General features: G+C 55.7%; 1 long non-coding RNA gene across 3 annotated transcripts in view; it reads right to left on the minus strand.

The window, feature by feature from the left end:
- Positions 1-27,120, minus strand: part of LOC102157454 — a 51,519-nt gene that overhangs the window by 9,357 nt on the left and 15,042 nt on the right. For all 3 annotated transcript variants that reach the window (XR_002344430.1, XR_002344429.1, XR_002344428.1), the window contains one exon: positions 4,285-4,394. This is a non-coding gene — a long non-coding RNA (uncharacterized LOC102157454). The remainder of the gene's footprint in view (positions 1-4,284; positions 4,395-27,120) is intronic.

Genomic DNA, 27,120 nt, shown 5'->3' on the forward strand with positions numbered 1-27,120 from the left:
TCCACTGAAGCTGGCAAGACTTCCTAACACAGCGATAACAGACCAGACCAGACTACCTAGCATGTCTGAATTTATTTCTGTGAAAATATTTGTGTCTTTTTTTTTTTGTCTTTTTGCTATTTCTTGGGCCGCTCCCGCGGCATATGGAGGTTCCCAGGCTAGGGGTCAAATGGGAGCTGTAGCCACTGGCCTACACCAGAGCCACAGCAACGCGGGATCCGAGCCGCCTCTGCGACCTACACCACAGCTCACAGCAACGCCGGATCGTTAACCCACTGAGCAAGGGCAGGGACCGAAACTGCAACCTCATGGTTCCTAGTCGGGTTCGTTAACCACTGTGCCACCTCGGGAACTCCCTCTTTTTATTTTTTATATGACCAAGTTATTTTCGTGCACCCATGTGTGGCATGCAGATACACTCTGCCTGGGGAATGAATTCAGCTCCTATGATGGACCTCCCCAGGCTGGCATATCCAAACCTCTGCCACCTGTGATATTGGGTCTGGGGACCCTTTATGATTGCTTTCCTTTCCATTCCCTTAGCTTTCTGAAGGAATAAATATACATGTGTATATATAAATCAATATATTTATGTAGGAATACATGTATTCACTGACTTCTTTATCAACTCAGATCTTTGTTTTAAAGATGTGGTTGTATTTATGAATGAATTGGGTGCCCATTCACCTTTGCAATGATAGCTGGGCAAAGATTGATCTGCCAATGCAGCCCTTGCCACAGGCACAACAGTCATATGGAGAGACTCTTAAGCCAGGCAGCCACGAGGGAACTCCCTGACATCTTGCTGGATGATACCTATCAACCCAGCTTAATTCATCAATCCTGGCCTCAGTCAGGCCTCCATACCCTGGCACCATCCTAAAAAGTGAGGCTCATCTCAAAAGGCAAGAAAGGAATATCCCTAAGCCCCTTGAGTGAACAAAGCACAGGGATTATCCAACTGCCCACACTCATGCCACTTAAGTGCTCCCGTTTTGTCATTAGCACCACACTCTTTGCCACCTAACTAAAGGCCAGATGGTCAGGTCTTGGAAATGGCCAGCTCATGATTCCATATTGATGCTGTGTGGGTCTCGGCTCCTGCCCCTGAGGAACCCAAGGCATTCCAAAACCCAGGGAAGGCTTCAAGCATTCAAAGCACACTGCTACCCAACCGGGCTACCCATGCCCCTCCAAATGCTCAAGAGATACCTCTGTCACTGCCTGACATGAGCCTTCTTGGACCAGAGAGTCCCTGAGGTCCAGGAAACAACCAAGAATCCCCTGTGTGCCTGTTTTTGGATGCACTCAAGACACCATCAGCCCCAAAGCTGAGCCTGCACTTTTAGAGCCTCAGAGCTGCACCTGGGGCCAGAAGGTCCTCTGGCCCCTTCGTGTGGACATCTGCTCTAAAAGCCACTCTCAGGCTTTTGTTCTCTCTTTGGCTCAGTAGTCCCAGGGGTTTCACTGCCAGGGGGTGGGTGGGAGGGGAGATGGCTGTTAGGTCTCCTAACCCCGCTTTCATGAAATAGGAAGAAGTGCCTTTCAATGTGGGCTATTTCACTCTTTAAGCCTTTCAGAGCCCTGAGGCCAACCCATGCCATGCCTCATTCTTTAAACCCTCAGCTCATTACCCATCATGGTATGCCAGTCTTCTTCCTTGTCTGTTTAACCCTGCACTTATGTACTTATGAAGATAGGTGTGTAGGTATGGAAAAATCAATTTTTTTCTGAATTGTCCACCTGGAATTCCCTCCTTTGATAAGTCTGGCCTCGCTTCTCTCTGCCTCCCTCTCTTTCTCTCTCTCTCTCTCTCTCTCTCTCTCTCTCTCTCTCTCTCTCTCTCAAAAATGCTTCTCTTTCTCTCTTTCCCTCATTGTTTCTAAAATTATTTACCCCACCTGGAGGGTATATGTGTGGGTTGCCCCTCAATGTTTTTCAGGCCACAGTGGTTAAACAAGCCACCCCAATAAAAAGCAGTTCTTTGACCCATGGTAACTGGATGGATCTCAGGGAGAGCTCTCTTTATATCAACCTAACTGCCTTAAATGCCCAACCTGGCTTTAGGTCATATCTACATATAAGGTGCATAGAAAGAGGAGAAGAGGTTCACATGGAAAGAAAAGGATGGAGTTTCATGAGTCCTCTTTAGAGAAAATACCCAGCGATTGGCACTGCTGCTCTCAAAGTATCACCATTCATGCCCCTGCCATGCTCAACCTGCAGGCACTCTCTCTGGATCCCAATACCCAAGTCAGGCTAGGCTTCCAAAATAAACAACACAACCACTGATAAGACCCACAGCAAAATGAAACCATCACCCCATTTAAAAATGCAGGAAAGACCTGAAGACAATTTTATATATACCAGACACAGAGAGCAACAAGCACCAGGAAAATGAACACCATCACTCATTAGGAAGGAGTTGCAAATCAAAATGAACCCCTCACCCTCTCTGAATGGCCATTATTAGGACCTCTTCAATAAACGATCCTAGACTGGACGTGGAAATGAAAACGCCCCTCCCCCAAAATGAGGGTGTGTAGGTAGATTTGTACAATGACTAAGGAGCACAGGAACTGGGTCATCCAAAATATCAACCTAGTAAGACAGAATGACCCAGCAATCCCACTCTTGGGCATATATCCTGAAAATGTTCTTTGCAAAAATTAAATGCCCTGCTATGTTCATGCAGCACTATTCAATAGCAACACATGCAAACACATTCTCTGTCCATGGAGAGATCATTGGATTAGGAAGAGGATGTCCATATACCCAATGCATCTGTACTCCTCCAAAAAAAGGCTGACCAAAATCCCATCGGCAGCCACACAGATGGTAAGAAAAACTCTCACACTAAATGAAATATGTACAAAAACAGGAAGACAAATACCATGGGAAACCCCTTCCCTCTGGACTCTGAAAAATGACACCCATGAAGCTGTCTACAGGAAAGAAAAGCATGGACTGGAAAACAGATTCGGGGTTGCCAGACTGGAGGGGGAGGCTGCAGGGAGGACTGGGATGTGGAGGATCATACATCCAAACTATGGCCTGCAGAGAGGGGAAGCATAAAAATCCTGCTGTTTAGCACAGGGACCTATATCTCATCACTCTTTTTCAAGCAAATGGAGGACAAAGCAAGAAAAGGTGCCTGCGTATCCAGATACGACTGGGCTGCATTATCGTTACAGTGAAATGGAGCCCCAGGAATCAGCGAGAATCACAAATAATAAAGGATTAAAAAACCCCAACAATATTAGAGCCTCAGGTTTCATCCAAGAAGGTGTCAGGGTCGATTCTCCTGACTCTCAGGAAAAGAGAGGCACACTGGCTCTGGTGAACCTGGCAAGAATTCCCAACCTACTGACATCAGGCCAGACCAAATTACCTAGCATATACACATTTATTTCTGTGATCATCTTCTTTTTTTTGACCTCCCATGCACAACTCGCAGGGCGTTTATGGGCATCCCCAAAACAGGTCACGCTAGGCATCCAAAATGAACAGCTCAACCACTGAAATAAAGAAAAGGTTACACAAAGTCAACCACCCAGTTGACAAATGGAGGAAGCCTGAATAAATATTTCCCAAATCCAGATACACTGAGGGCATCGCGGCCCTGAAAAAAGAACACCATCGCTCACTCATGGAGAATTGCAAATCACAATGAGGCCTAGGGACCTCCTCAGGCCTTTCCCCATAGCCAATCTTAGGATGCCTTTGAATGAAAAACCCTGGACAGGGTGTGGAAAAGAAGGTGCCCTCCTACACTATGGATGTGTGCATCTATTTGTACAACCACTATGGACCACAGGATCCAAGGCATCTGAAAAAGAAACCTAGGATGACTGTGGGACCCCACTCTCCCACTCTTGGCCATATGTCCAGAAAATGTTCTTTTCCAAAATTTAACCTGTCCACTAAGTTCAGTCACGCTCTTCACAACAGCAAGATACAGAACCACACTCTATGTCCATAGACAGCTGAATGGATTAGGAAGCAGACATCCATATACACAATGGAAGTGGACTCAGCCATAAAAATGTGCAAAAAAACATGCCATTGGCAGCCACAATTTGGAAAGAAATTCTCAGACAAAATGAAAGAGAGTCACAAATGCCATGGGAAACCTCTTCCCTCTCAAATCTTCCAAATGACACCAAGGTACCTTCCTACAGGAAAGAAACCCTTGGAATGAAATACAGATTTTGGTCACCAGATTGGACCAGGAGGGTTTGGGGATGCCTGGGATTTGGAAGGTAATAGATGCAAACACTTTACCTTGGAGTGGGTGAGCAGAGACATCCTGCAGTTTAGCACAGGGAACAATATCTTGTCACTCTTCTTGGAACCAAAAGGAGGGTAATGGTGGAAACACAACATGGACAGACCTGTAAGATGGGATCAATTTGTTGTTAAAGTGAAATTAAACAACAAATTTCAGTGACGATTTAAATATATAAGGATAAACAAAACAAAACAGAAAATTTAGCTTCTCAGCGTTCACCAGAGAAGGGGTCATGGTCGAGACCGCAGCCCCTCAGGGAAAGAGACATGCAAAAGGACTCGTTGGATTCTGTCAAGATTTCCTAGCCTAGGGAGTTCCCGTCGTGGCGCAGTGGTTAACGAATCCGACTAGGAACCATGAGGTTGCGGGTTCGGTCCCTGCCCTTGCTCAGTGGGTTGACGATCTGGCGTTGCCGTGAGCTGTGGTGTAGGTTGCAGATGCGGCTCAGATCCCGCGTTGCTGTGGCTCTGGCGTAGGCCGGTGGCTATAGCTTCGATTCAACCCCTAGCCTGGGAACCTCCATATGCCGTGGGAGCGGCCCAAGAAATAGCAACAACAACAATAATGCTGAGGGAGCGGCCCAAGAAATAGCAACAACAACAACAATAACAACAACAACAAAAGACAAAAAAAAAAAAAAAAAAAAAAAGATTTCCTAGCCTAGCCATATCAGACCAGACCTAATTACCTGGCCTTTATGAATTTATGAGTATCAATACATGTTTATTCTTGAATTTATTTACATACTGAGGGGTTTTTTTGTTTTGTTTTGTTTTGTTTTTGTCTTTTTGCCATTTCTTGGGCCATTCCCGTGGCATATAGAGGTTCCCAGGCTAGGGGTCCAATTGGAGCGGTAGCCACCGGCCTATGCCAGGGCCACAGCAATGTAGGGATCTGAACTGCAATTTGCAACCTACACCACTGAGCAAGGCCAGGGATCGAATCCACAACCACATGGTTCCTAGTCAGATTCGTTAACCACTGAGCCACGATGGGAACTCCCAACATACTGTGATATTTTCCTGTACACATGTGTGGCATGCAAATACACTTGGCCCTGCAAAAACATCCACTAGTAGGATGCATATCCTCAGGCTTGCACTTCAAACCAACTGCCACCCAAGATATTGGGTCAGGAGACTGTTTAGGGTTTATTCATCTACCCATTTCCTTAGCCGTTCTGTTGTATGAATTATATGTGTGTATATGTGTTAGTGTATGCACATAAAAATACATTTATTTAGAGAGAGGGAGACATAAAGAGAGAGAGATAGTCATCAACTCATTTCTATATCAATTTGGCTCATTATTTTAGAACTCTGTTTTATTTATCAATTAATGTGGGTGCCCACTGCCACATGTCGATGTAGTCTGGCCAGAAGTTGATCTCCCAGTGCAGATATTGCCACAGCCACAGCAGTGACTAGGAGAGTACTTAAGCCTGGCAGCCACATGGGAACTCCCTGAGAGCTTGCTTGATGACATCTGCCCTGCTAAATTCATCACATCTGGGTTGACACAGGCCTCCATCCCCTGGCACTCTACTGACAACGGAGGCTCATCTGGAAAGGCAAGAAGGACATGTTCCTCAGCCTCTTGAGTGAACAAAGCACAGGGATTAGTCCAGCTGTGCGCCCTCATGCCACGGAAGTCCCCCATTGACTCTTCAGCACCACCTCATTCTCAGCTACCTGAACCCCTGACCATCAGGGGCTTGAACATGGATGGCTCATGATCCAACACCGATGCTGTGTGTGTCTTGGTGCCTGCCTCTAGAGGAACCAAGGCACACTGAAACCCAGGGGATTCAAAACACCCTGCCACCGAACCAGCCTGACAATCCACCTCCAAATCCAGAAGGGATACCTGTGCCCTCTTCCTGACTTGAGGTGTCTTGAAGTAGAGAGTCCCTGGTGCCCAGGAAACACCAAAAAATCCTCTGGGTAATTGTGTGCATTCTGACAAAGACACCATCAGCTCCAACAATGAACCTGCACGTTTTGAGCCTGGGAGCTCTCAACTTTTAGAGCCCAGGAGCTGCACATGGGGCCAGAAGTGATTCAGACACCCTTGTGTGGATGTCTGCTCCAACAGCCCCTCAGGTTTGTCTCCTCTATCTGGCTCAGCAGTCCCCGGGGCTGCGTTGTCAGAGGCCCTTAGGTGGGTGAGGTCTCCTTCCCCTGCTTTCCAGAAAGACAAAGAAGTGCCCTTCCGTGTGGGCTCTATCTCTCTCAAAGCCTTTCAGAGCCTGGACGCCAGCCTATGCCATGCCTCGCTGTGCAAACCCTCCTCTCATGACCCATCCTATCATTCCAGCCTGCTTCTGACTTTAGAGAGCGCTGCACATTTGTATGTCTGAAGATAGGTGGGTAGGAATGGAACGACTGGATTTCTCTTAATTTTCCCCCTGTGTTTCCTTCCTGCGTACAGTCAAGTCTGGCCTCGTTTCTTGTCTTTTTTTTCTTTTTGTCCCCCTGTTCTATCTTTCCCTCTTTCTTTCTAAATGCATTGACCCCACCTGGAGCGTGCGTGCATTATCCCACCTTCAATATTGGCCAAGGCCCAGGGTGTCCTGAACTCAACCCAGCAAGAAAAGCAGACCATCTACCCAGGGGGTGAGAAGGGATCTCCATGAGAGCTGTTTGTGGATCAGTCAACAGAGCGGCCTGCACATGCCCAACATGGCTTTAGGTCCCATCTTAACACGTGGTGCATAGAAAGACGAGAAGAGGATCACATGGGAAAAAAAAAGGATGGAGTTGCCTGAGACCTCTTGAGAGACAAAGTCCAGGTATTGGCACCTCTGCTCTTCAATATATCACCATTTTCGCAACTCCCATGCACAACATGCAGGAACGATATGTGCATACCCAAACCAAGGGCAGTCTGTGCTTCCAAATAGAAGAGCTCAACCAAAGAAACCAAGAAAGAGAACACAAAACCAACAACCCAGAAGAAAATGGGGAGGAGTCCAGAATAAACATTTCCCAAATCCAGATAGGCAGATGGCATCAAGCAATGGAAAAAGAACACCATCCCTCACACCTAGAGGGTTCCCAATCATGGTTTGGAGGGTCCTCGTCAGAACTATGTTCATGGACATATTTAGGACGCCTTTAAATGACAAACGATTGATAGGGTATGGAAAAGAAGGTGCCCTGTCATTGGGTCGGGTAGTATGTCCACAGGAGTTGGGTCATCCTAAAAAGAAACCTAGAATAGCTGTCGGGACCAGCCCTCCCACTCTTGGCCATTTATCCCGAACATGTTCTCTTCCAAAAGGTCCAGGCCCTGCTCTGTCCAGGCAGCCCTCTCTACAAGACCACGACATGGAAACACATACTAGGTACATGGACAGTTGTTTGGGTTAGGAAGCAGATGTCCATATGTGCAGTGGAAGCGGATTCAGCCATGAGAGAGTGCCCAAAAAGGGCCATTGGCAGCCACAGGGTTGCGAAGGAACATTGTCACACGAAATGAAATAGGTCTGTGAGAGAGACCATATCCCATGAAAGTTCCTTCCCTCATGAGTCTTCCAAATGACAACCCTGATCCTTCCTACAAGAAAGAAACACGTGGACTGCCACTCAGAGGGTGTTTGCCAGATGGCAGGGGGAAGGGGTGGGCATGCCTGGGATTTGGAAGGTCATAGATCGAAACACTTGCCCTTGCAGTGGGCTGCAGAGACATGCTGCTGTACAGCAGAAAGAATGATATCTAGTCACTCTTCTTAGAAACAAAGCGGGGCTCATGTGAGAAAAAACAGGATGGATACACATGTCAGAAGGGAAGAATTTGTTCTGAAAAATGCAATCAAACCACTTCTGCAAGCGACAAGCCAAAATAAGAAATGTGGGGAAAAACAAACAAACAAACAAAATAAAAAAAGAAAAATTAGCATCCCAGAGTTCCCCTGAAAAGGTGTCACAGTCAAGAATCTTTCCCCTTGGGAAAAGACAAAGGCCAAGGGACTGGGTGGATACAGTCAAGACTTCCTAGCCTAGCCACATCGGACCCGACTTAATTACCGGTCGTGTAGGAATGCAAGAGTATAAAGACGATTATTTCAGAACCGATTTACATCCCGAGTTATTTTCCTGCACCCATGTGTGGCGTGCAGATCCACTCTGCTCCGCAAAAGCATCCACTCTGAGGCTGGGCATCACCAGGCTGGCATTGACAACCACTCCCACCGAGATATTCGATCAGGAGAGAAATGAGGATGTATGTATCTATCCATTCCATAACTACAGGTTCACACCGTGTGTGTGTGTGTCTGTGCATGCGTGTGCGTGTAGAATTGTATGGAGAGCTATACATGCATATATATGTGTATGTATATATATTGAGAGACAGGGAGAGGGAATGCACAAAGAGAGAGAGAAATCGAGGTTGGCATGGAGTCATTTCCTTATCCCTTCAGCTCATCGGTCTCCATCGCTCTTCCTATTCCCCCATTGATTTGGGTGCCCCCTGCCACACGGAGCTTTGTCTGGCCAGAAGTGGATCGCCCAACGCAGCTCTTGCCCCAGCCACAGCAGTGACCGGGAGAGCCTCTGAAGCCTGGCAGCCACGTGGGAACTCCCCGAGAGCTTGCTTGAGGAAACCAATCAACCATCCTTAACGCATCAGACCTGGTTTCCGTCAGGACTCCCTAGCCGGCCGCCCTCCTGGAAAGGCAGGCTCCCCTCCCAAGGCACGAAGGCCATTTCCCTCAGCCCCTTGAGCCAACAAAGCACGGGCATTAGCCCAGCTGCCGGCCCTCATGCCACCGAAGCCCACCCCCCACACCCGCCCCCGTTTCTTCCTCAGCACCACCCTCCCTCTCACCTACCTGGACCCCTGACGCGGAGGGGCTTGACCAGGGCCAGCTCCCGGTCCCATCCCGAGGCTGTGTGTGTCTGGGCGCCTGCCTCTAGGGGAACCCAAGGCACGCCGAACCCCAGGAAGGGCTTCCAGCATTCAAACCCCACTGCCACCCACCCAGCCTGCCATTCCACCGCCAAATCCAGAAGGGACACCTGGGCCCTCTTCCTGACTTGAGGGGTCTTGGGGGCCAGAGTCCCTGGGGCCCGGGAAACACCCGCAGACCCTCTGGGGGCTTACCGTGGGTGGGCTCCGCTCAACACTCCGCCAGCCACACACAAGGCTGAGCCTGCGCGCTTTGGGAGCCTTGCAGCTCTCACCTGTTGGCGCCTGGGAGCTGCACCTGGGGCCAGAAGGGGCTCTGGCGCCCTCGTGTGGACATCTGCCAGAACAGCCCCTCTCAGGCTGGCCTCCTCTCTCTGGCTCGGCAGTCCCCGGGGCTGCGTTGTCAGGGGCCCATCCATGGGCGGCTGGGGTCTCCTCCCCCCGCTTTCATGGCATACCAAGTCGGGCCCTTCCACGTGGGCTCTGCCTCTCGCCAAGGCTTTCAGAGCGCCGACGCCCACCCATGCCATGCCTCGCTGGGTGAACCCTCATCTCCAAATCCATCAGGTCGTGCCAGCCTGCCTCCCTTTTGATAGAGCTTTGCACATATGTATTTAGGAAGATAGGTGTGTAAGGATGCTTACTTGTCTTCCTCATTTTCCCCCTGTGAGTCCTTCCTACGTACCATGAAGGCTGGCCTCCATACTTTCCTCTTCCTTTGCCCGCCCCCCGCCCACGGGTCCCTCGTTCCCGCTTTCTTTCCACATGTATTGACCCCACCCGGAGCGTGCGTGATTGGCATCGCCAAACCCAACATCCCGACCACCTCAGCCCTGTTCCCCAGGGGGCCAGAAGGCATCTCAGGGAGAGCTGTCTTCGGACCAGCCAGTCGAACGGCCTTGCCTATGCCCGGCCTGGCTGCAGCTCCCATCCTCTCACCAGGTGCCCAGAAAGGAGAGAAGACGCGCCCATGGAAGGAAAAGGGGAGTTTCATGAGCCCTCTGGAGAGACAAAGCCCAGCGCTTGGCACCGATGCTCTCCCAAATACCTATGTTTTGGCACCGCCCGTGCACACCTCGCAGGCACTTGGTGCGCATCCCAACAGAAACCCGCGTCACGCTGGGCTTCCAAATTGAACAGCTCCACCACGGACACCCAGAACGAGAACACAAACCCAACGACCCAGGTGGCAAACGGGGAGGAGGTCCGAATCAACTTTGCCCCAATCCACATAGCCAGAGGGCATCCAGCAGCGGACAAAGGAACCCCCTCCCTCATTCCTAGCCAATTCCAAATCACACGGACCTCCAGGGCCCTCCTCAGCCCTGTCCCCGTGGCCATCCTTAGGACGCCTTCGAATGACAAAGCCTGGCCACGAGGTGTGGGCCAGAGGATGCCCTCCCACAGGGTGGCTGTGTACGGCCATTGGTTCAGTCGCTTGGCCCCACAGGGTCCAGGGCATCCGCAAATGAAACCCAGAATGGATGAGTATAAAGACTTCATTATTTCTGAACCCATTTACTTCCCGAGTTATTTCCCTGCACCCATGTGTGGCGTGCAGATCCACTCTGCTCTGCAAAAGCATCCACTCCCAGGCTGGGCATCCCCAGGCTGGCACTGCCAACCACTCCCACCGAGATATTGCATCAGGAGAGAAATGAGGATGTATGTATCTATCCATTTCCATCGCTCCACATTCATACTGTGTGTGTGTGTGTGCGCGCGGGCGCGCGTGCGTGTGCGTGTAGAATTGTATGGAGAGCTATACATGCATATATATGTGTATGTATATATATTGAGAGACAGGGAGAGGGAATGCACAAAGAGAGAGAGAAATCGAGGTTGGCATGGAGTCATTTCCTGATCCCTTCAGCTCATCGGTCTCCATCGCTCTTCCTATTCCCCCATTGATTTGGGTGCCCCCTGCCACACGGAGCTTTGTCTGGCCAGAGGTGGATCGCCCAACGCAGCTCTTGCCCCAGCCACAGCAGTGACCGGGAGAGCCTCTGAAGCCTGGCAGCCACGTGGGAACTCCCCGAGAGCTTGCTTGAGGAAACCAATCAACCATCCTTAACGCATCAGACCTGGTTTCCGTCAGGACTCCCTAGCCGGCCGCCCTCCTGGAAAGGGAGGCTCCCCTCCCAAGGCACGAAGGCCATTTCCCTCAGCCCCTTGAGCCAACAAAGCACGGGCATTAGCCCAGCTGCCGGCCCTCATGCCACCGAAGCCCCCCCACAACCGCCCCCGTTTCTTCCTCAGCACCACCCTCCCTCTCACCTACCTGGACCCCTGACGCGGAGGGGCTTGACCAGGGCCAGCTCCCGGTCCCATCCCGAGGCTGTGTGTGTCTGGGCGCCTGCCTCTAGGGGAACCCAAGGCACGCCGAACCCCAGGAAGTGCTTCCAGCATTCAAACCCCACTGCCACCCACCCAGCCTGCCATTCCACCGCCAAATCCAGAAGGGACACCTGGGCCCTCTTCCTGACTTGAGGGGTCTTGGGGGCCAGAGTCCCTGGGGCCCGGGAAACACCCGCAGACCCTCTGGGGGCTTACCGTGGGTGGGCTCCGCTCAACACTCCGCCAGCCACACACAAGGCTGAGCCTGCGCGCTTTGGGAGCCTTGCAGCTCTCACCTGTTGGCGCCTGGGAGCTGCACCTGGGGCCAGAAGGGGCTCTGGCGCCCTCGTGTGGACATCTGCCAGAACAGCCCCTCTCAGGCTGGCCTCCTCTCTCTGGCTCGGCAGTCCCCGGGGCTGCGTTGTCAGGGGCCCATCCATGGGCGGCTGGGGTCTCCTCCCCCCGCTTTCATGGCATACCAAGTCGGGCCCTTCCACGTGGGCTCTGCCTCTCGCCAAGGCTTTCAGAGCGCCGACGCCCACCCATGCCATGCCTCGCTGGGTGAACCCTCATCTCCAAATCCATCAGGTCGTGCCAGCCTGCCTCCCTTTTGATAGAGCTTTGCACATATGTATTTAGGAAGATAGGTGTGTAAGGATGCTTACTTGTCTTCCTCATTTTCCCCCTGTGAGTCCTTCCTACGTACCATGAAGGCTGGCCTCCATACTTTCCTCTTCCTTTGCCCGCCCCCGCCCACGGGTCCCTCGTTCCCTCTTTCTTTCCACATGTATTGACCCCACCCGGAGCGTGCGTGATTGGCATCGCCAAACCCAACATCCCGACCACCTCAGCCCTGTTCCCCAGGGGGCCAGAAGGCATCTCAGGGAGAGCTGTCTTCGGACCAGCCAGTCGAACGGCCTTGCCTATGCCCGGCCTGGCTGCAGCTCCCATCCTCTCACCAGGTGCCCAGAAAGGAGAGAAGACGCGCCCATGGAAGGAAAAGGGGAGTTTCATGAGCCCTCTGGAGAGACAAAGCCCAGCGCTTGGCACCGATGCTCTCCCAAATACCTATGTTTTGGCACCGCCCGTGCACACCTCGCAGGCACTTGGTGCGCATCCCAACAGAAACCCGCGTCACGCTGGGCTTCCAAATTGAACAGCTCCACCACGGACACCCAGAACGAGAACACAAACCCAACGACCCAGGTGGCAAACGGGGAGGAGGTCCGAATCAACTTTGCCCCAATCCACATAGCCAGAGGGCATCCAGCAGCGGACAAAGGAACCCCCTCCCTCATTCCTAGCCAATTCCAAATCACACGGACCTCCAGGGCCCTCCTCAGCCCTGTCCCCGTGGCCATCCTTAGGACGCCTTCGAATGACAAAGCCTGGCCACGAGGTGTGGGCCAGAGGATGCCCTCCCACAGGGTGGCTGTGTACGGCCATTGGTTCAGTCGCTTGGCCCCACAGGGTCCAGGGCATCCGCAAATGAAACCCAGAATGGATGAGTATAAAGACTTCATTATTTCTGAACCCATTTACTTCCCGAGTTATTTCCCTGCACCCATGTGTGGCGTGCAGATCCACTCTGCTCTGCAAAAGCATCCACTCCCAGGCTGGGCATCCCCAGGCTGGCACTGCCAACCACTCCCACCGAGATATTGCATCAGGAGAGAAATGAGGATGTATGTATCTATCCATTTCCATCGCTCCACATTCATACTGTGTGTGTGTGTGTGTGTGTGTGTGTGTGTGTGTGCGCGCGGGCGCGCGTGCGTGTGCGTGTAGAATTGTATGGAGAGCTATACATGCATATATATGTGTATGTATATATATTGAGAGACAGGGAGAGGGAATGCACAAAGAGAGAGAGAAATCGAGGTTGGCATGGAGTCATTTCCTGATCCCTTCAGCTCATCGGTCTCCATCGCTCTTCCTATTCCCCCTTTGATTTGGGTGCCCCCTGCCACACGGAGCTTTGTCTGGCCAGAGGTGGATCGCCCAACGCAGCTCTTGCCCCAGCCACAGCAGTGACCGGGAGAGCCTCTGAAGCCTGGCAGCCACGTGGGAACTCCCCGAGAGCTTGCTTGAGGAAACCAATCAACCATCCTTAACGCATCAGACCTGGTTTCCGTCAGGACTCCCTAGCCGGCCGCCCTCCTGGAAAGGGAGGCTCCCCTCCCAAGGCACGAAGGCCATTTCCCTCAGCCCCTTGAGCCAACAAAGCACGGGCATTAGCCCAGCTGCCGGCCCTCATGCCACCGAAGCCCCCCCCACAACCGCCCCCGTTTCTTCCTCAGCACCACCCTCCCTCTCACCTACCTGGACCCCTGACGCGGAGGGGATTGACCAGGGCCAGCTCCCGGTCCCATCCCGAGGCTGTGTGTGTCTGGGCGCCTGCCTCTAGGGGAACCCAAGGCTCGCCGAACCCCAGGAAGGGCTTCCAGCATTCAAACCCCACTGCCACCCACCCAGCCTGCCATTCCACCGCCAAATCCAGAAGGGACACCTGGGCCCTCTTCCTGACTTGAGGGGTCTTGGGGGCCAGAGTCCCTGGGGCCCGGGAAACACCCGCAGACCCTCTGGGGGCTTACCGTGGGTGGGCTCCGCTCAACACTCCGCCAGCCACACACAAGGCTGAGCCTGCGCGCTTTGGGAGCCTTGCAGCTCTCACCTGTTGGCGCCTGGGAGCTGCACCTGGGGCCAGAAGGGGCTCTGGCGCCCTCGTGTGGACATCTGCCAGAACAGCCCCTCTCAGGCTGGCCTCCTCTCTCTGGCTCGGCAGTCCCCGGGGCTGCGTTGTCAGGGGCCCATCCATGGGCGGCTGGGGTCTCCTCCCCCCGCTTTCATGGCATACCAAGTCGGGCCCTTCCACGTGGGCTCTGCCTCTCGCCAAGGCTTTCAGAGCGCCGACGCCCACCCATGCCATGCCTCGCTGGGTGAACCCTCATCTCCAAATCCATCAGGTCGTGCCAGCCTGCCTCCCTTTTGATCGAGCTTTGCACATATGTATTTAGGAAGATAGGTGTGTAAGGATGCTTACTTGTCTTCCTCATTTTCCCCCTGTGAGTCCTTCCTACGTACCATGAAGGCTGGCCTCCATACTTTCCTCTTCCTTTGCCCGCCCCCCGCCCACGGGTCCCTCGTTCCCGCTTTCTTTCCACATGTATTGACCCCACCCGGAGCGTGCGTGATTGGCATCGCCAAACCCAACATCCCGACCATCTCAGCCCTGTTCCCCAGGGGGCCAGAAGGCATCTCAGGGAGAGCTGTCTTCGGACCAGCCAGTCGAACGGCCTTGCCTATGCCCGGCCTGGCTGCAGCTCCCATCCTCTCACCAGGTGCCCAGAAAGGAGAGAAGACGCGCCCATGGAAGGAAAAGGGGAGTTTCATGAGCCCTCTGGAGAGACAAAGCCCAGCGCTTGGCACCGATGCTCTCCCAAATACCTATGTTTTGGCACCGCCCGTGCACACCTCGCAGGCACTTGGTGCGCATCCCAACAGAAACCCGCGTCACGCTGGGCTTCCAAATTGAACAGCTCCACCACGGACACCCAGAACGAGAACACAAACCCAACGACCCAGGTGGCAAACGGGGAGGAGGTCCGAATCAACTTTGCCCCAATCCACATAGCCAGAGGGCATCCAGCAGCGGACAAAGGAACCCCCTCCCTCATTCCTAGCGAATTCCAAATCACACGGACCTCCAGGGCCCTCCTCAGCCCTGTCCCCGTGGCCATCCTTAGGACGCCTTCGAATGACAAAGCCTGGCCACGAGGTGTGGGCCAGAGGATGCCCTCCCACAGGGTGGCTGTGTACGGCCATTGGTTCAGTCGCTTGGCCCCACAGGGTCCAGGGCATCCGCAAATGAAACCCAGAATGGATGAGTATAAAGACTTCATTATTTCTGAACCCATTTACTTCCCGAGTTATTTCCCTGCACCCATGTGTGGCGTGCAGATCCACTCTGCTCTGCAAAAGCATCCACTCCCAGGCTGGGCATCCCCAGGCTGGCACTGCCAACCACTCCAACCGAGATATTGCATCAGGAGAGAAATGAGGATGTATGTATCTATCCATTTCCATCGCTCCACATTCATACTGTGTGTGTGTGTGTGTGTGTGCGCGCGGGCGCGCGTGCGTGTGCGTGTAGAATTGTATGGAGAGCTATACATGCATATATATGTGTATGTATATATATTGAGAGACAGGGAGAGGGAATGCACAAAGAGAGAGAGAAATCGAGGTTGGCATGGAGTCATTTCCTGATCCCTTCAGCTCATCGGTCTCCATCGCTCTTCCTATTCCCCCATTGATTTGGGTGCCCCCTGCCACACGGAGCTTTGTCTGGCCAGAGGTGGATCGCCCAACGCAGCTCTTGCCCCAGCCACAGCAGTGACCGGGAGAGCCTCTGAAGCCTGGCAGCCACGTGGGAACTCCCCGAGAGCTTGCTTGAGGAAACCAATCAACCATCCTTAACGCATCAGACCTGGTTTCCGTCAGGACTCCCTAGCCGGCCGCCCTCCTGGAAAGGGAGGCTCCCCTCCCAAGGCACGAAGGCCATTTCCCTCAGCCCCTTGAGCCAACAAAGCACGGGCATTAGCCCAGCTGCCGGCCCTCATGCCACCGAACCCCCCCCACAACCGCCCCCGTTTCTTCCTCAGCACCACCCTCCCTCTCACCTACCTGGACCCCTGACGCGGAGGGGCTTGACCAGGGCCAGCTCCCGGTCCCATCCCGAGGCTGTGTGTGTCTGGGCGCCTGCCTCTAGGGGAACCCAAGGCACGCCGAACCCCAGGAAATGCTTCCAGCATTCAAACCCCACTGCCACCCACCCAGCCTGCCATTCCACCGCCAAATCCAGAAGGGACACCTGGGCCCTCTTCCTGACTTGAGGGGTCTTGGGGGCCAGAGTCCCTGGGGCCCGGGAAACACCCGCAGACCCTCTGGGGGCTTACCGTGGGTGGGCTCCGCTCAACACTCCGCCAGCCACACACAAGGCTGAGCCTGCGCGCTTTGGGAGCCTTGCAGCTCTCACCTGTTGGCGCCTGGGAGCTGCACCTGGGGCCAGAAGGGGCTCTGGCGCCCTCGTGTGGACATCTGCCAGAACAGCCCCTCTCAGGCTGGCCTCCTCTCTCTGGCTCGGCAGTCCCCGGGGCTGCGTTGTCAGGGGCCCATCCATGGGCGGCTGGGGTCTCCTCCCCCCGCTTTCACGGCATACCAAGTCGGGCCCTTCCACGTGGGCTCTGCCTCTCGCCAAGGCTTTCAGAGCGCCGACGCCCACCCATGCCATGCCTCGCTGGGTGAACCCTCATCTCCAAATCCATCAGGTCGTGCCAGCCTGCCTCCCTTTTGATAGAGCTTTGCACATATGTATTTAGGAAGATAGGTGTGTAAGGATGCTTACTTGTCTTCCTCATTTTCCCCCTGTGAGTCCTTCCTACGTACCATGAAGGCTGGCCTCCATACTTTCCTCTTCCTTTGCCCGCCCCCCGCCCACGGGTCCCTCGTTCCCGCTTTCTTTCCACATGTATTGACCCCACCCGGAGCGTGCGTGATTGGCATCGCCAAACCCAACATCCCGACCATCTCAGCCCTGTTCCCCAGGGGGCCAGAAGGCATCTCAGGGAGAGCTGTCTTCGGACCAGCCAGTCGAACGGCCTTGCCTATGCCCGGCCTGGCTGCAGCTCCCATCCTCTCACCAGGTGCCCAGAAAGGAGAGAAGACGCGCCCATGGAAGGAAAAGGGGAGTTTCATGAGCCCTCTGGAGAGACAAAGCCCAGCGCTTGGCACCGATGCTCTCCCAAATACCTATGTTTTGGCACCGCCCGTGCACACCTCGCAGGCACTTGGTGCGCATCCCAACAGAAACCCGCGTCACGCTGGGCTTCCAAATTGAACAGCTCCACCACGGACACCCAGAACGAGAACACAAACCCAACGACCCAGGTGGCAAACGGGGAGGAGGTCCGAATCAACTTTGCCCCAATCCACATAGCCAGAGGGCATCCAGCAGCGGACAAAGGAACCCCCTCCCTCATTCCTAGCGAATTCCAAATCACACGGACCTCCAGGGCCCTCCTCAGCCCTGTCCCCGTGGCCATCCTTAGGACGCCTTCGAATGACAAAGCCTGGCCACGAGGTGTGGGCCAGAGGATGCCCTCCCACAGGGTGGCTGTGTACGGCCATTGGTTCAGTCGCTTGGCCCCACAGGGTCCAGGGCATCCGCAAATGAAACCCAGAATGGATGAGTATAAAGACTTCATTATTTCTGAACCCATTTACTTCCCGAGTTATTTCCCTGCACCCATGTGTGGCGTGCAGATCCACTCTGCTCTGCAAAAGCATCCACTCCCAGGCTGGGCATCCCCAGGCTGGCACTGCCAACCACTCCCACCGAGATATTGCATCAGGAGAGAAATGAGGATGTATGTATCTATCCATTTCCATCGCTCCACATTCATACTGTGTGTGTGTGTGTGTGTGTGCGCGCGGGCGAGCGTGCGTGTGCGTGTAGAATTGTATGGAGAGCTATACATGCATATATATGTGTATGTATATATATTGAGAGACAGGGAGAGGGAATGCACAAAGAGAGAGAGAAATCGAGGTTGGCATGGAGTCATTTCCTGATCCCTTCAGCTCATCGGTCTCCATCGCTCTTCCTATTCCCCCATTGATTTGGGTGCCCGCTGCACTACGGAGCTGTGGTCTGGCCAGAGGTGGATCGCCCAACGCAGCTCTTGCCCCAGCCACAGCAGTGACCGGGAGAGCCTCTGAAGCCTGGCAGCCACGTGGGAACTCCCCGAGAGCTTGCTTGAGGAAACCAATCAACCATCCTTAACGCATCAGACCTGGTTTCCGTCAGGACTCCCTAGCCGGCCGCCCTCCTGGAAAGGGAGGCTCCCCTCCCAAGGCACGAAGGCCATTTCCCTCAGCCCCTTGAGCCAACAAAGCACGGGCATTAGCCCAGCTGCCGGCCCTCATGCCACCGAAGCCTCCCCCCACACCCGCCCCCGTTTCTTCCTCAGCACCACCCTCCCTCTCACCTACCTGGACCCCTGACGCGGAGGGGCTTGACCAGGGCCAGCTCCCGGTCCCATCCCGAGGCTGTGTGTGTCTGGGCGCCTGCCTCTAGGGGAACCCAAGGCACGCCGAACCCCAGGAAGGGCTTCCAGCATTCAAACCCCACTGCCACCCACCCAGCCTGCCATTCCACCTCCAAATCCAGAAGGGACACCTGGGCCCTCTTCCTGACTTGAGGGGTCTTGGGGGCCAGAGTCCCTGGGGCCCGGGAAACACCCGCAGACCCTCTGGGGGCTTACCGTGGGTGGGCTCCGCTCAACACTCCGCCAGCCACACACAAGGCTGAGCCTGCGCGCTTTGGGAGCCTTGCAGCTCTCACCTGTTGGCGCCTGGGAGCTGCACCTGGGGCCAGAAGGGGCTCTGGCGCCCTCGTGTGGACATCTGCCAGAACAGCCCCTCTCAGGCTGGCCTCCTCTCTCTGGCTCGGCAGTCCCCGGGGCTGCGTTGTCAGGGGCCCATCCATGGGCGGCTGGGGTCTCCTCCCCCCGCTTTCATGGCATACCAAGTCGGGCCCTTCCACGTGGGCTCTGCCTCTCGCCAAGGCTTTCAGAGCGCCGACGCCCACCCATGCCATGCCTCGCTGGGTGAACCCTCATCTCCAAATCCATCAGGTCGTGCCAGCCTGCCTCCCTTTTGATCGAGCTTTGCACATATGTATTTAGGAAGATAGGTGTGTAAGGATGCTTACTTGTCTTCCTCATTTTCCCCCTGTGAGTCCTTCCTACGTACCATGAAGGCTGGCCTCCATACTTTCCTCTTCCTTTGCCCGCCCCCCGCCCACGGGTCCCTCGTTCCCGCTTTCTTTCCACATGTATTGACCCCACCCGGAGCGTGCGTGATTGGCATCGCCAAACCCAACACCCCGACCATCTCAGCCCTGTTCCCCAGGGGGCCAGAAGGCATCTCAGGGAGAGCTGTCTTCGGACCAGCCAGTCGAACGGCCTTGCCTATGCCCGGCCTGGCTGCAGCTCCCATCCTCTCACCAGGTGCCCAGAAAGGAGAGAAGACGCGCCCATGGAAGGAAAAGGGGAGTTTCATGAGCCCTCTGGAGAGACAAAGCCCAGCGCTTGGCACCGATGCTCTCCCAAATACCTATGTTTTGGCACCGCCCGTGCACACCTCGCAGGCACTTGGTGCGCATCCCAACAGAAACCCGCGTCACGCTGGGCTTCCAAATTGAGCAGCTCCACCACGGACACCCAGAACGAGAACACAAACCCAACGACCCAGGTGGCAAACGGGGAGGAGGTCCGAATCAACTTTGCCCCAATCCACATAGCCAGAGGGCATCCAGCAACGGACAAAGGAACCCCCTCCCTCATTCCTAGCCAATTCCAAATCACACGGACGTCCAGGGCCCTCCTCAGCCCTGTCCCCATGGCCATCCTTAGGGCGCCTTCGAATGACAAAGCCTGGCCACGAGGTGTGGGCCAGAGGATGCCCTCCCACAGGGTGGCTGTGTACGGCCATTGGTTCAGTCGCTTGGCCCCACAGGGTCCAGGGCATCCGCAAATGAAACCCAGAATGGATGAGTATAAAGACTTCATTATTTCTGAACCCATTTACTTCCCGAGTTATTTCCCTGCACCCATGTGTGGCGTGCAGATCCACTCTGCTCTGCAAAACATCCACTCCCAGGCTGGGCATCCCCAGGCTGGCACTGCCAACCACTCCCACCGACATATTGCATCAGGAGAGAAATTAGGGTGTATGTATCTATCCATTTCCATCGCTCCACATTCATACTGTGTGTGTGTGTGTGTGTGTGTGCGCGCGCGGGCGAGCGTGCGTGTGCGTGTAGAATTGTATGGAGAGCTATACATGCATATATACGTGTATGTATATATATTGAGAGACAGGGAGAGGGAATGCACAAAGAGAGAGAGAAATCGAGGTTGGCATGGAGTCATTTCCTGATCCCTTCAGCTCATCGGTCTCCATCGCTCTTCCTATTCCCCCATTGATTTGGGTGCCCGCTGCACTACGGAGCTGTGGTCTGGCCAGAGGTGGATCGCCCAACGCAGCTCTTGCCCCAGCCACAGCAGTGACCGAGAGAGCCTCTGAAGCCTGGCAGCCACGTGGGAACTCCCCGAGAGCTTGCTTGAGGAAACCAATCAACCATCCTTAACGCATCAGACCTGGTTTCCGTCAGGACTCCCTAGCCGGCCGCCCTCCTGGAAAGGGAGGCTCCCCTCCCAAGGCACGAAGGCCATTTCCCTCAGCCCCTTGAGCCAACAAAGCACGGGCATTAGCCCAGCTGCCGGCCCTCATGCCACCGAAGCCTCCCCCCACACCCGCCCCCGTTTCTTCCTCAGCACCACCCTCCCTCTCACCTACCTGGACCCCTGACGCGGAGGGGCTTGACCAGGGCCAGCTCCCGGTCCCATCCCGAGGCTGTGTGTGTCTGGGCGCCTGCCTCTAGGGGAACCCAAGGCACGCCGAACCCCAGGAAGGGCTTCCAGCATTCAAACCCCACTGCCACCCACCCAGCCTGCCATTCCACCTCCAAATCCAGAAGGGACACCTGGGCCCTCTTCCTGACTTGAGGGGTCTTGGGGGCCAGAGTCCCTGGGGCCCGGGAAACACCCGCAGACCCTCTGGGGGCTTACCGTGGGTGGGCTCCGCTCAACACTCCGCCAGCCACACACAAGGCTGAGCCTGCGCGCTTTGGGAGCCTTGCAGCTCTCACCTGTTGGCGCCTGGGAGCTGCACCTGGGGCCAGAAGGGGCTCTGGCGCCCTCGTGTGGACATCTGCCAGAACAGCCCCTCTCAGGCTGGCCTCCTCTCTCTGGCTCGGCAGTCCCCGGGGCTGCGTTGTCAGGGGCCCATCCATGGGCGGCTGGGGTCTCCTCCCCCCGCTTTCATGGCATACCAAGTCGGGCCCTTCCACGTGGGCTCTGCCTCTCGCCAAGGCTTTCAGAGCGCCGACGCCCACCCATGCCATGCCTCGCTGGGTGAACCCTCATCTCCAAATCCATCAGGTCGTGCCAGCCTGCCTCCCTTTTGATAGAGCTTTGCACATATGTATTTAGGAAGATAGGTGTGTAAGGATGCTTACTTGTCTTCCTCATTTTCCCCCTGTGAGTCCTTCCTACGCACCATGAAGGCTGGCCTCCATACTTTCCTCTTCCTTTGCCCGCCCCCCGCCCACGGGTCCCTCGTTCCCGCTTTCTTTCCACATGTATTGACCCCACCCGGAGCGTGCGTGATTGGCATCGCCAAACCCAACACCCCGACCACCTCAGCCCTGTTCCCCAGGGGGCCAGAAGGCATCTCAGGGAGAGCTGTCTTCGGACCAGCCAGTCGAGCGGCCTTTCCTATGCCCGGCCTGGCTGCAGCTCCCATCCTCTCACCAGGTGCCCAGAAAGGAGAGAAGACGCGCCCATGGAAGGAAAAGGGGAGTTTCATGAGCCCTCTGGAGAGACAAAGCCCAGCGCTTGGCACCGATGCTCTCCCAAATACCTATGTTTTGGCACCGCCCGTGCACACCTCGCAGGCACTTGGTGCACATCCCAACAGAAACCCGTGTCATGCTGGGCTTCCAAATTGAGCAGCTCCACCACGGACACCCAGAACGAGAACACAAACCCAACGACCCAGGTGGCAAACGGGGAGGAGGTCCGAATCAACTTTGCCCCAATCCACATAGCCAGAGGGCATCCAGCAACGGACAAAGGAACCCCCTCCCTCATTCCTAGCCAATTCCAAATCACACGGACGTCCAGAGCCCTCCTCAGCCCTGTCCCCATGGCCATCCTTAGGGCGCCTTCGAATGACAAAGCTTGGCCACGAGGTGTGGGCCAGAGGATGCCCTCCCACAGGGTGGCTGTGTACGGCCATTGGTTCAGTCGCTTGGCCCCACAGGGTCCAGGGCATCCGCAAATGAAACCCAGAATGGATGAGTATAAAGACTTCATTATTTCTGAACCCATTTACTTCCCGAGTTATTTCCCTGCACCCATGTGTGGCGTGCAGATCCACTCTGCTCTGCAAAACATCCACTCCCAGGCTGGGCATCCCCAGGCTGGCACTGCCAACCACTCCCACCGACATATTGCATCAGGAGAGAAATTAGGGTGTATGTATCTATCCATTTCCATCGCTCCACATTCATGCTGTGTGTGTGTGTGTGTGTGTGTGTGCGCGCGCGTGCGTGTGCGTGTAGAATTGAATGGAGAGCTATACATGCATATATATGTGTATGTATATATATTGAGAGACAGGGAGAGGGAATGCACAAAGAGAGAGAGAAATCGAGGTTGGCATGGAGTCATTTCCTGATCCCTTCAGCTCATCGGTCTCCATCGCTCTTCCTATTCCCATTGATTTGGGTGCCCGCTGCCCCACGGAGCTGTGGTCTGGCCAGAGGAGGATCGCCCAACGCAGCTCTTGCCCCAGCCACAGCAGTGACCGAGAGAGCCTCTGAAGCCTGGCAGCCACGTGGGAACTCCCCGAGAGCTTGCTTGAGGAAACCAATCAACCACCCTTAACGCATCAGACCTGGTTTCCGTCAGGACTCCCTAGCCGGCCGCCCTCCTGGAAAGGGAGGCTCCCCTCCCAAGGCACGAAGGCCATTTCCCTCAGCCCCTTGAGCCAACAAAGCACGGGCATTAGCCCAGCTGCCGGCCCTCATGCCACCGAAGCCTCCCCCCACACCCGCCCCCGTTTCTTCCTCAGCACCACCCTCCCTCTCACCTACCTGGACCCCTGACGCGGAGGGGCTTGACCAGGGCCAGCTCCCGGTCCCATCCCGAGGCTGTGTGTGTCTGGGCGCCTGCCTCTAGGGGAACCCAAGGCACGCCGAACCCCAGGAAGGGCTTCCAGCATTCAAACCCCACTGCCACCCACCCAGCCTGCCATTCCACCTCCAAATCCAGAAGGGACACCTGGGCCCTCTTCCTGACTTGAGGGGTCTTGGGGGCCAGAGTCCCTGGGGCCCGGGAAACACCCGCAGACCCTCTGGGGGCTTACCATGGGTGGGCTCCGCTCAACACTCCGCCAGCCACACACAAGGCTGAGCCTGCGCGCTTTGGGAGCCTTGCAGCTCTCACCTGTTGGCGCCTGGGAGCTGCACCTGGGGCCAGAAGGGGCTCTGGCGCCCTCGTGTGGACATCTGCCAGAACAGCCCCTCTCAGGCTGGCCTCCTCTCTCTGGCTCGGCAGTCCCCGGGGCTGCGTTGTCAGGGGCCCATCCATGGGCGGCTGGGGTCTCCTCCCCCCGCTTTCATGGCATACCAAGTCGGGCCCTTCCACGTGGGCTCTGCCTCTCGCCAAGGCTTTCAGAGCGCCGACGCCCACCCATGCCATGCCTCGCTGGGTGAACCCTCATCTCCAAATCCATCAGGTCGTGCCAGCCTGCCTCCCTTTTGATCGAGCTTTGCACATATGTATTTAGGAAGATAGGTGTGTAAGGATGCTTACTTGTCTTCCTCATTTTCCCCCTGTGAGTCCTTCCTACGCACCATGAAGGCTGGCCTCCATACTTTCCTCTTCCTTTGCCCGCCCCCCGCCCACGGGTCCCTCGTTCCCGCTTTCTTTCCACATGTATTGACCCCACCCGGAGCGTGCGTGATTGGCATCGCCAAACCCAACACCCCGACCACCTCAGCCCTGTTCCCCAGGGGGCCAGAAGGCATCTCAGGGAGAGCTGTCTTCGGACCAGCCAGTCGAGCGGCCTTGCCTATGCCCGGCCTGGCTGCAGCTCCCATCCTCTCACCAGGTGCCCAGAAAGGAGAGAAGACGCGCCCATGGAAGGAAAAGGGGAGTTTCATGAGCCCTCTGGAGAGACAAAGCCCAGCGCTTGGCACCGATGCTCTCCCAAATACCTATGTTTTGGCACCGCCCGTGCACACCTCGCAGGCACTTGGTGCACATCCCAACAGAAACCCGTGTCATGCTGGGCTTCCAAATTGAGCAGCTCCACCACGGACACCCAGAACGAGAACACAAACCCAACGACCCAGGTGGCAAACGGGGAGGAGGTCCGAATCAACTTTGCCCCAATCCACATAGCCAGAGGGCATCCAGCAACGGACAAAGGAACCCCCTCCCTCATTCCTAGCCAATTCCAAATCACACGGACGTCCAGAGCCCTCCTCAGCCCTGTCCCCATGGCCATCCTTAGGGCGCCTTCGAATGACAAAGCCTGGCCACGAGGTGTGGGCCAGAGGATGCCCTCCCACAGGGTGGCTGTGTACGGCCATTGGTTCAGTCGCTTGGCCCCACAGGGTCCAGGGCATCCGCAAATGAAACCCAGAATGGATGAGTATAAAGACTTCATTATTTCTGAACCCATTTACTTCCCGAGTTATTTCCCTGCACCCATGTGTGGCGTGCAGATCCACTCTGCTCTGCAAAACATCCACTCCCAGGCTGGGCATCCCCAGGCTGGCACTGCCAACCACTCCCACCGACATATTGCATCAGGAGAGAAATTAGGGTGTATGTATCTATCCATTTCCATCGCTCCACATTCATGCTGTGTGTGTGTGTGTGTGTGTGTGTGCGCGCGCGTGCGTGTGCGTGTAGAATTGAATGGAGAGCTATACATGCATATATATGTGTATGTATATATATTGAGAGACAGGGAGAGGGAATGCACAAAGAGAGAGAGAAATCGAGGTTGGCATGGAGTCATTTCCTGATCCCTTCAGCTCATCGGTCTCCATCGCTCTTCCTATTTCCCATTGATTTGGGTGCCCGCTGCCCCACGGAGCTGTGGTCTGGCCAGAGGAGGATCGCCCAACGCAGCTCTTGCCCCAGCCACAGCAGTGACCGAGAGAGCCTCTGAAGCCTGGCAGCCACGTGGGAACTCCCCGAGAGCTTGCTTGAGGAAACCAATCAACCACCTTAACGCATCAGACCTGGTTTCCGTCAGGACTCCCTAGCCGGCCGCCCTCCTGGAAAGGGAGGCTCCCCTCCCAAGGCACGAAGGCCATTTCCCTCAGCCCCTTGAGCCAACAAAGCACGGGCATTAGCCCAGCTGCCGGACCTCATGCCACCGAAGCCCCCCCCCACACCCGCCCCCGTTTCTTCCTCAGCACCACCCTCCCTCTCACCTACCTGGACCCCTGACGCGGAGGGGCTTGACCAGGGCCAGCTCCCGGTCCCATCCCGAGGCTGTGTGTGTCTGGGCGCCTGCCTCTAGGGGAACCCAAGGCACGCCGAACCCCAGGAAGGGCTTCCAGCATTCAAACCCCACTGCCACCCACCCAGCCTGCCATTCCACCTCCAAATCCAGAAGGGACACCTGGGCCCTCTTCCTGACTTGAGGGGTCTTGGGGGCCAGAGTCCCTGGGGCCCGGGAAACACCCGCAGACCCTCTGGGGGCTTACCGTGGGTGGGCTCCGCTCAACGCTCCGCCAGCCACACACAAGGCTGAGCCTGCGCGCTTTGGGAGCCTTGCAGCTCTCACCTGTTGGCGCCTGGGAGCTGCACCTGGGGCCAGAAGGGGCTCTGGCGCCCTCGTGTGGACATCTGCCAGAACAGCCCCTCTCAGGCTGGCCTCCTCTCTCTGGCTCGGCAGTCCCCGGGGCTGCGTTGTCAGGGGCCCATCCATGGGCGGCTGGGGTCTCCTCCCCCCGCTTTCATGGCATACCAAGTCGGGCCCTTCCACGTGGGCTCTGCCTCTCGCCAAGGCTTTCAGAGCGCCGACGCCCACCCATGCCATGCCTCGCTGGGTGAACCCTCATCTCCAAATCCATCAGGTCGTGCCAGCCTGCCTCCCTTTTGATAGAGCTTTGCACATATGTATTTAGGAAGATAGGTGTGTAAGGATGCTTACTTGTCTTCCTCATTTTCCCCCTGTGAGTCCTTCCTACGCACCATGAAGGCTGGCCTCCATACTTTCCTCTTCCTTTGCCCGCCCCCCGCCCACGGGTCCCTCGTTCCCGCTTTCTTTCCACATGTATTGACCCCACCCGGAGCGTGCGTGATTGGCATCGCCAAACCCAACACCCCAACCACCTCAGCCCTGTTCCCCAGGGGGCCAGAAGGCATCTCAGGGAGAGCTGTCTTCGGACCAGCCAGTCGAACGGCCTTGCCTATGCCCGGCCTGGCTGCAGCTCCCATCCTCTCACCAGGTGCCCAGAAAGGAGAGAAGACGCGCCCATGGAAGGAAAAGGGGAGTTTCATGAGCCCTCTGGAGAGACAAAGCCCAGCGCTTGGCACCGATGCTCTCCCAAATACCTATGTTTTGGCACCGCCCGTGCACACCTCGCAGGCACTTGGTGCACATCCCAACAGAAACCCGTGTCATGCTGGGCTTCCAAATTGAGCAGCTCCACCACGGACACCCAGAACGAGAACACAAACCCAACGACCCAGGTGGCAAACGGGGAGGAGGTCCGAATCAACTTTGCCCCAATCCACATAGCCAGAGGGCATCCAGCAGCGGACAAAGGAACCCCCTCCCTCATTCCTAGCCAATTCCAAATCACACGGACGTCCAGGGCCCTCCTCAGCCCTGTCCCCGTGGCCATCCTTAGGACGCCTTCG

The sequence above is a fragment of the Sus scrofa genome, chromosome 6 (assembly GCF_000003025.6).
Source record: "Sus scrofa isolate TJ Tabasco breed Duroc chromosome 6, Sscrofa11.1, whole genome shotgun sequence".
Classification (NCBI taxonomy): domain Eukaryota; kingdom Metazoa; phylum Chordata; class Mammalia; order Artiodactyla; family Suidae; genus Sus; species Sus scrofa.